Source organism: Mus caroli, unplaced genomic scaffold, assembly GCF_978045245.1.
Source record: "Mus caroli unplaced genomic scaffold, Mus_caroli_1 scaffold_1, whole genome shotgun sequence".
Taxonomy (NCBI): Eukaryota; Metazoa; Chordata; class Mammalia; order Rodentia; family Muridae; genus Mus; species Mus caroli.
Genome location: NW_028227256.1, coordinates 178,134,525 through 178,147,110, shown reverse-complemented (window position 1 = coordinate 178,147,110; position 12,586 = coordinate 178,134,525). Strand labels below are relative to the sequence as shown.

General features: G+C 46.5%; 1 protein-coding gene across 1 annotated transcript in view; it reads right to left on the bottom strand.

Annotated features, from left to right (window-relative positions):
* The window catches only part of Itpkb (inositol-trisphosphate 3-kinase B), a 94,799-nt gene that overhangs the window by 77,955 nt on the left and 4,258 nt on the right, over window positions 1-12,586 (bottom strand). The gene's annotated exons all lie outside the window — the stretch shown is intronic.

Here is a 12,586-nt window from a genome sequence, read left to right as displayed (position 1 = left end):
GATACCCTGTGGCAGCAGCTGAATACAGAGGATTGTTTGCAAAACGTCACATTCTGAGTCCTAGTAACAAGATGAGGCCTCGCCTACAAGTCAGGGACCTCCTTGACAATGTAAATCCTACTGTCTACCTTGTCCTGCACCTGAGATGCTGGGTGATGCAGGACACACTTGATGCTGAGCTGGGGACCCCTTTGAAGCACAGCTCAGTGATAGAGTGACAGGAGGAATCCCTCTGTCTCCGGGCCATCCTGCATTGTCTTGAATCCCACCATCTCTCTTCACATCCCACAAGAAGGCCGTTACCCTCCTGGTAGAGGTGTGGAAACAGACTCAGATCCTCAGCATTTGGGTCTGGCTGGCTCAAGCTCTGCGTTCTCTGAAAGACCACTTTCTTCTGTGTCACAGAGTCTGCCTGCTCCAGCATGGGCTTTTTGTAAATATCAGCATCAGAGCTCCTGAACCCCTATATTTCTTAGAGGAGAGAAGTGCCCAAAATAGAAATAATTCCTGGACATCCTGCTTCATTTCAAAGGGAATCAGATGGTGGTGGTTACAGGCCCAGGATGAGGCTGAGAGGTGGTGCCACTGCTGCTGCTGAGGCACAGGGTCACTAAGTATTGTGCTTTGTGTCCAGATGGCCTGCTAGGCACTTCAAATGTCCCCTCACAGAAGACCCAAGAACCTTGCTAGGGAACTGTCCATCCCATTCTATGGATGATGGAACTGAGGTATTGAAAGGCTAAGATGAACAGGGCAGTGGTGGCGCACGCCTTTAATCCCAGCACTTGGTAGGCAGGTAGATTTCTGAGTTCGAGGCCAACCTGGTCTATAGCTACACAGAAAAACCCTGTCTTGAAAAAAATAAAACAAACAAAAGAGAGAAAGAAAGAAAGAAAGAAAGAAAGAAAGAAAGAAAGAAAGAACGAAAGAAAGAAAGAAAGAAAGAAAGGAAGGAAGGAAGGAAGGAAGGAAGGAAGGAAGGAAGGAAGGAAAGAAAGAAAGAAAGAAAGAAAGAAAGAAAGAAAAAGAGAAAAGGAAGAAGGAAAGAAAGGTTAAGATGTTTCTCTGAGATCACATGATTAGTAAATGAGAGAGTTTAGTTGGCTTCAACCCAGAGAATGGCCGGTTACTTTCTATCAGGTCAGCTGTAACCCACTCCCTTGGGTTTCTTCATAGATTAGGCTTTGTGACATTTGTTGAGCAGAAGTCCCCTCTCTCCTTCCAGATTGTGTCCCTCTGATCAACTGACATGAGGTATGGAGAGCCCTGACTCCACTTTAACCTCCCAGGTATAAGAGAACAACCCAGTCCCACAGCTTCCATCAGCTGAGGTGCCATTTTGTGTGGATTTACACACACCCAGCCAGTCTTAGGGAAGAGGGTCTCACAGAACCTTTGAATCCTGGACAGTCTCTGCTTCAGGCTTCCAACAGACATAACAATTCATTAACCCTTTACCCCGTGCTTCGTCCGTACCCAATGGTGGCCGTCTAAATCCAACCAAGCTTCCTGAGTTTCACACGCCTACGCTGAATCTTTATTCATTAACTCATACTTAATGAATGTGCTTGGCCAATGGCAGGATCAATCAAACCCGTCCCTCCAGGATAGGTACCAGCCAACGGGAATTCTGTGTAACTGCCAACTATTTGGGCAGCCACTGGAGAGAAGACTCAGATCCATGAGAGGAGATGCAGAAATTGCCAGACACAACCCGAGACAATTATACTGAAGTACCCAGCACAGCACCTGGACACTCAAGCCACCCTTTAATTCCAGCACTCAGGAGGCAGAGGCAGGCGCTTCTCAGAGTCCGAGGCCAGCCTGGTCTAGAGAGTGAGTTCCAGGACAGCTAAGGCTACACAAAGAAACCCTGTCTCAAAAAGCAAACAGAAAACTGAAGTCTGGATTTCTCTCAGACTGTGTTTTGTGATATCTCACTTTCTACGGCCTTCTGCTGTGTCCCTGATGTTCATGTCCCACCGATGAGGGAACCTAGCCTGAGGAGTCTGTGAACCCTGGGGATTCTGGCCAGGATAGGGGCTCATGCATAAGGTAACTATAGTCCAGCTGAAGAGGAAACAGGGTGTCTATTCATTCCGTAGTCCTTGCTCCCTACTGAGCCCGTGTCAGAACCAGCCCTGCTGCGGACAGAATGAATGTCTCTGTCACAGCCTTGGAAGTTCTCATTAAGCAGCACCCAGTAAGAACGCTTGCACTGGCTCATTCCTCTTTTGAGACAGCTATAAAAGCAGTGTCACAGTAATCAAAATTAAAACTAATTTAGGAAGGAAAGAATATGTACCCTCTTTGAGGTCAGGAACCACTAATGTTTCCAGTTTACCAAACCAGCCCTAGGGCTTACCCAGCGCTCAGAGGACCACTGACAAGGGGCTTCCAGATTGCTTGGAACTAGCAAGACAGCACTAGGAAGTGGTTCCTGCTGTGGCGACTGAGATGACAATGAGAAAGGTGGAGGAGGAGGAGGAGGAGGAAGAGGAGGATGAGGAGGAAGAAGAGGAAGGGGAGGAGGCCAAAGAGGAGAAAGAGAAGGAGAAGGAGAAAGAAAAGAAAGGGGGAGGAAGAGGAGGAGGGAGATGAGAAGGAGGAGGAGGAAGAGGATAAGGAGGAGGAGGAGGACCAGGAGAAGGAGGAGGAGGAGGATAAGGAAGAGGAGGAGGAGGAGGAGGGAAGGAAACCAGGATGCTGTGGTTCATACTGTAATCCCAGCACTTAGGAGGTGGAAGAAGGAGGACTAACCTGGGCTACAAGACAGCACCTCAAAAAACAGACGAGCAAGCAAACAAAAACAAGAAGGGGAGGATGGTTCAGCCACCTCCTACAGACGCGGCTCTCATAGGTCACACAGCAACTACCTTACAGGCCTTTGTAACAGATTCTCAACCCTATTGTGCCCTCCCGGTCCTTCCAGCTTTAACACACAATGCCAGTGTGTTTTCCCTACCCTCAGCTCAGTGATCTGTGCCTCGGGATTATCTGACCCTGACAAAATCTTCTGGCCATTTCCTAAGCCACTGGCAGGCAGCTGGATTTTCCATTTGGCATGGTTAGGAGATTAAACTGTAAGTCACTGCAGCACACAGGCCTTTCTCCAGCTTCCTGCTACCAGATTCGGGTGAGATAAGGGTTACAGAAGTAATACTCCCACGTTCCTGGCACCCCCCACCCACCCCCCAGGGCCAGCACCCTGTCCCCACAGCTGGGGAGGCCTATGTTACTAAATCTGCCACTTAGATGCTAGCTCAGAAGTGAGTACCCACGTGTGTATCAGCAGGGGATTAGACAAACACCAGCTCCAACAGAACTGGGGAAGAAACACTTAGAGGAGAGGCTGCCCAATTATACATTTCACAACCCCGTCATCAATCGCCATAGCAAGGAGGAAAACAAATGGTCCTGAGCCTGGCAAGAATGTCAGCAGAAATTGGAAAAAACACTTGCTGGGAGCTGCCCAGGGGGTGCAGTGACTTCCCTTGTGATTGCCCAGGTCCTGCTAACCAGCTCAAGGCATACCAAAGAGAGACTGCAGAGCCAGTGGGGTAGATGGCCAGGCACTAGCCAATCGACTCACACCCCTCTAGACCCACACCCACACTTCTAACCCCCCCCCCCAACCACTGAAGCAGGCTGAACATTCCACATCAGGGCACAAAAACACTAAGCACTAGCCATATGCAATGCAGAGTGGCATCTTGGGAAAGCAGTATAATTATTCATTGGTTCTGATTAAATAGGTTGGAGGAAGGGAGGGCAGGATGCGGAGATCCCTTTAAGACAGTTAAGTAAGGAAGAGGGCTAACCTTCGGGAGGAGGACCAGCCCCGTGCATTGCATCAGCACGTACCATCTCTGGGTTAGGCCGGCCCTAATCTTGGTCAGAGGTCAGCGGAAATAATCTCCACGTCTGTGCTTGCTGTTCTCTATCATTTCATTTTCCCTTTCTATCCAAATCTCACCGCAAGAGTGAAAAGAAAGATAAACAGGCTAACAGCAAGCTCCAAGGGCTTCCAGGAGGGTGGTGACACTTAAGCTCTACCACCCAGCATGCCTGAACCAGTTCCTGCTCATTCAGAGATGGGGAAATAAAAACACACCCGCCTCCCACCCTGGATGAACTCACACACAAGAATGAATAGTAACCAGGGCTCACTAGCTCTGGCCATACATAATACATTATAGCTCAGGCCTATAATCATGGCTACTAGAGAGACTGAAGTAAGAGCATCTCAAATTCAAGGCCTGCCTGGACTATGTGATGGAGCCAAAGCCGACCCAGCCAACTCAGTTGAAACTTTGCCTCAAAATGAAAAAGAAGGAGAAGAAGGAGAAGGAGGAGGAGGAGGAGGAGGAGGAGGAGGAAGAGAAGAAGAAGAAGAAGAAGAAGAAGAAGAAGAAGAAGAAGAAGAAGAAGAAGAAGAAGAAGAAGAAGAAGAAGAAGAAGAAGAAAAGGAGGAGGAGGAGAAAGAGGAGGAGGAAAATGAAGACAAAGATGAAGACGAAGAGGAGGAAGAAGGGGAAGAAGGGTAAGAAGAGGTAGAAGAGGAAGAAGAGAAGGAAGAGGAAGAAGAGGGTCTGCAGCCCTAGCCCTTCAGCTGACTGCATAGCATGCTTGAAGTCCTAAATTTCCATCCTGGCACCAAAGAGATTGATTCTGCTGCTAATCTCCTAAGTAGCTCCAACTTTTTGCCTATTTTAGAACTCCTTTTCTTATTTTCATTTTCTTTATGCACACATATCATGGCACACGTGAGGAGGTCGGAGGACAGCTTTGTGAAAGCCATTAGCTCTTATGCTTCCATGGGTCGCAGGGATTAAGTTCAGTCAAGCATTTGCTGATCTCTCTCTCTCTCTCTCTCTCTCTCTCTCTCGTGTGTGTGTGTGTGTGTGTGTGTGTGTGTGTGTGTGTGTGTGACTTTCAGCATGTTGGACAAGCACATCCCCTGCCACTGTTACTCAGAAAACTTGACAGCTGGTCGAAAATGAGAGAAATCAAACTTTCAAGGAAAAAAATTTAAGTTGTGCTGGCTAGTGTCCTAGAGAGAGAGAGATACCTTTTGTTGAATGAGCTTCTATCACATGTTATCAAATTAATATACTGTCCAAAATATAAATAGGGGGAAAGCTATGAATTCTTCTTAGAATTATTGAGAAACATGTCTGAGAGTTGCTGGCTAAGGAAATGGAAATCCTGAACCAGATCTTGCTGCACAAACCCTAGAAGTTCCATCCTTTAAGTAGGAACTGTCAGAGGAGTCTCCCCCGAACCATCCACTACACACATGTATCAAGCTGACCTCGTTCCCTGACAACCATGTAGAGCAGGCTCTTCTGTGGACCAAGGTCTACACAGACCTTCTCTTTTGAGCCCCAACCCTCAAAGAAATTCCCAACCCTGCATGTAGGTACTAGGACTGAAGTGGAAGCTAAGACCAGCCTTCTTCTAAGTAGACATCAAAGCCACACCAAGGGACACCAAGTGCACAGCAGCTGGGGAATTCCAGTCTTTGGAAAACTTTTGATGTTAGCCTTTCAGCCGGAGGCAAATTGTTCTGAAGGAGTGTGTCAGGGTGAAAGTGGTCAGTGAGGTCTTGGAGATGCTAAGGAGGCTTTCTTACACAGAATCCCGTTTCCCCCTGCCTCTGCAGCACTCACAATCTTCCAACAATGCTGTCTCTTTTTTCACTGAGCCACTACTCTGTGACACTACACAGGACACTTTATCACACTGTGGGATGGAACTCTCACCACTCCATAAGGCTGCCCCAACTCTCGCTAGTTCTCCAGTGGTTTACAGACCATGTGTGGCCCCGACATTCCAAACCCAAGTCTAGCTTGCTTATCCCTGCAGCATCAGGGCTTAGGAGATCAGCAATGAACTTGCCTTTACTGTGCAATTTTCTCTTCATGCACTTCCAAGACAGGTCAACACTTTTCCAATGGATAGATAATAGATACTTTTCCCCTCCCTCTCTCATTTAGCAAATACTTTACTTTTCATGTTATTTTATTGTTGTTGTTGTATGCACACACGTGATGTGTATGAATGCGTATGCGTGGCACAGCATGTATGTGGAAGCCAGATAACAACTGTGCATGGTTGATTCTCTCCTTCTGCCATTATGAAGGTTCCAGGGATTGAACTCGGGTCTTCAGGTTTGCACAGCAAGTGCCTTACCCACTAAGCCAGCTTTTTGAAGTAGAATCTTTAAAAGTGAGTAAGGAACAAACCCTAGAAGTTCCATCCTTTAAGTAGGAACTGCCAGAGCAGTCTCCCCTGAACCATCCACTACACAATTGTATCAAATAAGAAGCCTTGTGAAACCGGCCCAACTTGAGACCCATCCCATGGGCCAGCACCAGTCCCTGACACTATTAATGATACTCTGTTCTGCTTGCAGACAGGAGAAAGTTGTCCTCTGAGAGGCTCTATCCAGCAGCAGCTGACTCAGACAGATACAGACACACAGCCAAACGGTGGATGGAGCTTGGGGACTCTTATGGAAGAATAGGAGGAAGGACTGCGGGCCCTGAAGGGGATGGGAACTCCACAGGAAAACCAACAGAGTCAACTAACCTGGACCCAGGGCTCTCAGAGACTGAAGCACCAACCAAAGAACATACACAGGCTGGACCTAGGCCTCCCCGCACATATGTAGCTGATGTGCAGCTTGGTCTTCATGTGGGTCCCGAACAACTGGCGTGGGGGCTTTCCCAAAAGCTGTTACCTGTATGTGGGATATGTTCTACTAGCTGGGTTGCCTTGTCTGACCTCAGTGGGAGAGGAAACGCCTTGCAGAGAATTGAAGTGCTAGGGTAGGGGGATACCCAGAGAAGGCCCCATCTGCTCAGAGGAGAAGGGGATGGGGAGGGATGACAGGGAAAGGGCAGTAAGAGGGATGCAAAATGAATAAGTAAAAAATAAAATTGTTTTTTTTTTAAATAAAATTAATTTTAAAAAGTTTTAAGAAGAAGCTCATTTGTGGATGTGAACATGGGTCCCATGACAATGTTGAACATGTGCCAGGCCATGGTTTTTCTTCTATAAGATGTGACCTTGGAGAAAAAGAACTCTACTGCTTCCCTGACTATGCATACAATCTTCGGGATATGCAGACAATGTTCAATATGGAACCAGGAGAAATCATTTTGCTATTTTTAATATAAAAACATAAAATGAGATCACATATGCTTGTATGCCTTGTCTTCCAGCAAAGGAGACTTAAGCTGTCTTTATACCAATAGTTCACCTGAAAAATGGGTTAGAGCTACTGTGCCCACCGGTAAAACGGGACAGAGTGGGAAGGCTTGGTGAGAAGATGACAAGATAAATAGGAGGGTCTCAGCTTGAGGCCAGAGGCAGAACTGTACCACCAGTCAGGGCTGACCTGGGCTGGGACCTGGAGACCAAGGCTGCTGATCCTTCCAGACTTCCAAGATGGCCATCCACAGTCAGATGGACACTCTCTGTGGTTCTTAAGGGAAAAGCAAGGCTCTGCTCAGGCTCCTGAGACCACCTGCAGGCCCATCATTAGTTGGGTCAGGGAGTTAAGAGTAGATGGCTGACCATACGACACTCTCAAGGTCCCGTAAAATCCTCAAGGGGCAGGTGGAACTCTAGCAAACTTTTTGTAAAATCAGAGAGTTTACAGTTGGTGGGAAGCAATGCCCTCCTCTGATTCATAAGAAAATAAAGGAGTCACACCACACACACATACACACACACACACACACACACACACACACACACACATACACACACAATCACAGCAAACCATGTTTCTCATGGAGCCTAGAGCACAGCCTACATATTTTCAATGCCAAGCTGTCAGCTCCTATAACCAAACCCATATAGATTCCTCCACACTGATAACGTGACCACAGTGCAATTTATTTATTTGCTTAGTTTTGAGATAGGAGCGAGCTATACAGTCCAGGCTGACGTCACACTGGAAATTCTTCAGGGTCAGCCCGGGTGGGTGTGTGCTGACATTACAGGCACACACCATCACACCTGGCTTCACAAGGTAATTTAAAAGAATTCTTGAGTTAATTCTGAATCGCCTGTTGATTATCTAAAATCTACAGAGGTTTTTCCGCAAGATAAAATTCTTTCCACTTAGTTCTTAAAAAAAAAAAAAAAATCTACCTTTAGGTGACTAAGTTGGTACCAGGCAAAATAAAACAAATCTAAATAATGTTATCAGTACCCCTGGGGATTTAAATAAACTATAGAAAATGAATCTAATCTATAACTACATTTAGCAAGCATGTACCAACAAAGTCCGAAAGGTGACTTGGTAGCAAGTCAGCTCTTACAAACAGAGCTCTGAGGATGAGGTTTGCCATACTTGAAATCCATTTCCCTGCAATCGACAGCTGATAGGCTTCCTATTTTTGTATTTAAACCTAAAGGCAAGGTATGTCTCAAAACGTATTTTTGCAGAGTGTAAACGTTCTCATGAAAAGTGATGTCGGAGGGTCCACCTTTCTTCCTCCCTATCCATTTAATGAAAGAAAGACTTCATCTCTGATAAGACAATGCTTTGAAGGGACATTTTGGCTCTGTGTCACAAAGCCTGTTTCCAAACATATACATCTGGGGCGGGGTAGGATGGGGAGTTATGTTCTTTTTATTTGTAGCTGTTACACTTTCCTTGGGGTTAAAGCTATGGCGTCCTATCAGAAGACTCCCTAAGATCTGAGTGATTACGATGAAAACCTCAGTTGTGGTGCTGTCGCTTTGTTCTGACGGTGATTATGGTTGTCTGGTTCGTTGATTGGTTGGTTTTTATCTATTTGGTTTTTTTTTCTTTCTTTTTTTTTTTTCCTTTTCAATGTGAAGTTACAAAGAGCCTATCTTCTGGTAAAGGGAGGAAGAGAGACAGGACCATCAGTCAACGGGCTTCAATAAAAGCATACATTTAAAGGTGCCTGGTTTGGACCTTAATGTCATGGCCCATGTCAAAGGATCCTTTGTCACATCGCCAAACATGTTGACCCATGCTTCACACCCACCAAGTATAGAGCTGTGGGTATCTAGAATTAAGTATTTGCAGAAAGTTGGGGTGAGGTGGACCCCCTTGAATCATCCTCATATTATGCACAATGGAGAAAGAGAAAATGGTGCCAGAGAGTCAGGGCCTTCCCGTGTGTGTCCCAGGTCCTGTTGCTTTTTGAATCTTAGGGTTTTTTTTTTTTTGTCAGATTAATTCCCAGGATCTCAGATAAATGACTCCAGGGCCCCTAGATCTAGAATCCCCTGTGTCCAAGAGAGAAAGACAGACAGACAGACAGACAGACAGACAGACAGACAGAAAGACAGACAGATGGGCCCCCCATCTTTGGGAAACAGAAAGTGCCATCTGAGCCCCACATCTGAACCTTCAGCATCCTCATCTAAAGTTTCCAGAGGCTGGAGCGATGCCTCAGCAGCTAGGAGCACTTGGGGTTTCTGCAGACCTGGAGTTCTTTTCTCAATCCCCAAATCAGGCAACTCACAGTCGCTCCAGGGACCCCACACATGCCCTGACCTCTGGAAGCATTTCCACACACTTGTGTTTACACACACACACAAATAAACCTTTTAAAGTGTCCACTTAAAAGTGTTCGCTATTAGATAATCAAACATAAAATCAACACACACATATACACACAGACACACACAGACACACACACACACACACAATCATCTCAAACAGGTTAAATTGTGCTATGTTTACAAATTCATTCTTCACTAAAAAGAAGCAAAACTGCTCAATAACACTCCCCCCCCCCACACACACACACAATAAAGTCCAAAGAAACAAAATTCCAGTGGCCCTTAAAAGTAGTAAAGACCAGGAGGCAGAGGCTCTCTGATAGTCTACTCCCTTATATAGTCTACAGGTATTAGACCACTGTTTTGGAGTTTTTTAATATACTTTTTTTTTACATTTTATTTTATGAATTTTTGCATGCATACATGCGTGCATGTGTTTGTGCATGCGTATGTATATGTGGGGGAGGGTAGGTAGATAGGCGTGCATGCCATAGATGACTTGCTAGAACCAATTCCTTCCTTCTACCCTTTAGGTTCTGGGTATCAAACTCTGGTCTTCAGCCTGGTAGCATCTTTACCTGCTGATCCATCTTTCTGGACCCTTGTTCCATTTTTTGTGCATACACATTATTGATAGTAGAATTTTGGAACAAACCAATCCAATCTATTTTATAAGTTAAGAGGCTTCTGCGTTGTAATGTTATACTCTCTACCTGGAATCTTAATGCCCCAGGCTCTTGAATAGAATGATCTAGGAGGATAAGAAATAAATGCTTTCTGCTATGGGGGAAGTAGAAAGGGGGCACCATCCTTGCTCAGTGCCATTTGGTTCTGTTCAGAGCTCAGGGAACAGGAAGTGTGAGTGGGCCAGAATTTAAACTGCTGCAGAAGGATGCATGATTGTTCCTTCCAAGCAAATCCCAAGTGTCTGATCCTGAAGACGTAGATATGCTGTCACATTCTGCCTGTACACCCAATCAGGCATGAGGCAGTGTGGGGCAGTGTGCCGTAGTGGGCACTTGGGAAGGCGGGGCAGCGGTAAAAATCCTCAGGATCTAGTTTGGCTCAGAGGCCTGGGGTTGGTTGTGTGAACATGCCACTTCCAACCTACGTGTTTGAGTGAATGGGTGTGAGGGGGCAGGCAGGAGTTGAGTGTGAGCATGTGTAGGCACGTGTTGGTGTGTACGAGCAATGCGAAGGCGAGGGCGAGCATGAGTGTGAGGCGAAGTGGGCAAGTGGGAACGTGCTCAGAGGTCGTGCAGTGGTGCCATACACACAGAAGCGAGTCCGAGGAGAACGCAGAAGGGTTTAGAGAAGCACAGGCAGGGACACTTTAGACTTCATCTACCAAACATCAAACGGGCAGCCCACAGGCCTCCCAGGTCCATCAAGATGTCTGGCCTTCTGCGGACAAAATAGCAATCTCGGGGGATGAGTGATTTTTTTGATCCAATGAGCAGACAGTTTGCCAGATAAGCTCCACCATCACGATTAGCCTAAAAAGAGACCTCTGCTCATAGTGCAAGCTCTCAACCAAAGCGCAAAAGTCCCTAGGATTCCATAATTTCCAGTTGATTACCCACACTCATCTAACCCCAATGCGCATGCGCACGCGAGCACACATATTCTGTCTCTCTGCCCCTTTCTCTCTCTCTCTCTCTCTCTCTCTCTCTCTCTCTCTCTCTCTCTCTCTCTCACACACACACACACACACACACACACACGCTTCAGAGAGCAAAGCAGGCTGGTGGTGTCTTTCTCCCTAACTCCACTTTGTGGGTGTCTAAAAGAACCTGTTCAAAGGCGGGAGGTAGAGTGAACAGCATCTCACCTCTGAGCCTCTCTTACCAGTTCCTCCCTGGTTACTTATCTGCTTTTAATCTGACAAATGAAGAAAAACAACAACAACAACAACAACAACAACAAAACCAGTTTACCTGTTACCTGTTATTATTTATCTCCCCTTTAACTCACTCCCAAACAAGACGTTTTGGCAAGCAGTCAGCAGGAGCTGCTCAGCCACCACAGAAAGGGCAAGTGGAAACTGCATAACAACTCAGGGCTATTTGGGTGTGCCAGCCCAGCTTTGGGGTTTCAAAACAAACGGGGAGAAGACCCTCTCTTACTTACAAGTAACTGCTGAGCAGAGGGCAGAGAAATTGAGCCTCACCTTCAAAAAGATGCATTTCCCAGCTTCCCTGTGACCACTGTCCCCTGAGGCAGACTGCCCACCTGCCCGCCTGCCCGCCTGCCCGCCTGCCCGCCTGCCCGCCTGCCCTTTTTCTAAAGGTGATAATACTGGCAGCAGGTGCAAGGTGCCTGGAGCCCTGTCCGGGCCCCCAAACGACAGACTGATTAGGACTCCTGTTTGCAAACACATTTGTCTTTCTAGACTACCAGCAGGAAACAGAGAAAGAGATTGCTGCTCTTCAGAACTAGACCATGATTTCTGAAATGGAAGCTGGAAAGGATTGTGTTTTAGAGCCCAAAATTTCTTAGTGAAGTGTGTTGAGTGGAACTGTAATACACCCAGGAAGGATGGAGAAAGTTACTGGGGTACAAATGGGTGGAATCTCACATTCAGGATGAAACTAGAAGGCTACCCGTTAAAATACCCTGTGGCTTTCCCCACAAGGAAGCCCTACAACCTCTTGCATGCCAGGTAAGGAAATTCCCCATCCTCCATGGAGAGGCAAGAGAAAGGCCATCCCATTTTAGAAGAGCTAGCTTCAACAATTACCTTCTGAAAGAGACTGACCTCAGCCCAAAAATGAGATCAGCAACACAGTCGGAACGAGCATCTGCCACTGCCTCAGACAGACCAAGCATTAGTGTAACGAACATACATGTAAACATGTACCAGAAGTGGACCTGTCCCAACTTACACTCCTAAGGAGACACCATGTGCCTAACTCAGACGACTCAAGTCAAATGAAAGATCTACTTGGCTCAAACGATACTTTTCCATTTATCTCGCACGTCACACTGCATATTAGTTACGTTGACTGACACTGATACAGCCAACTGC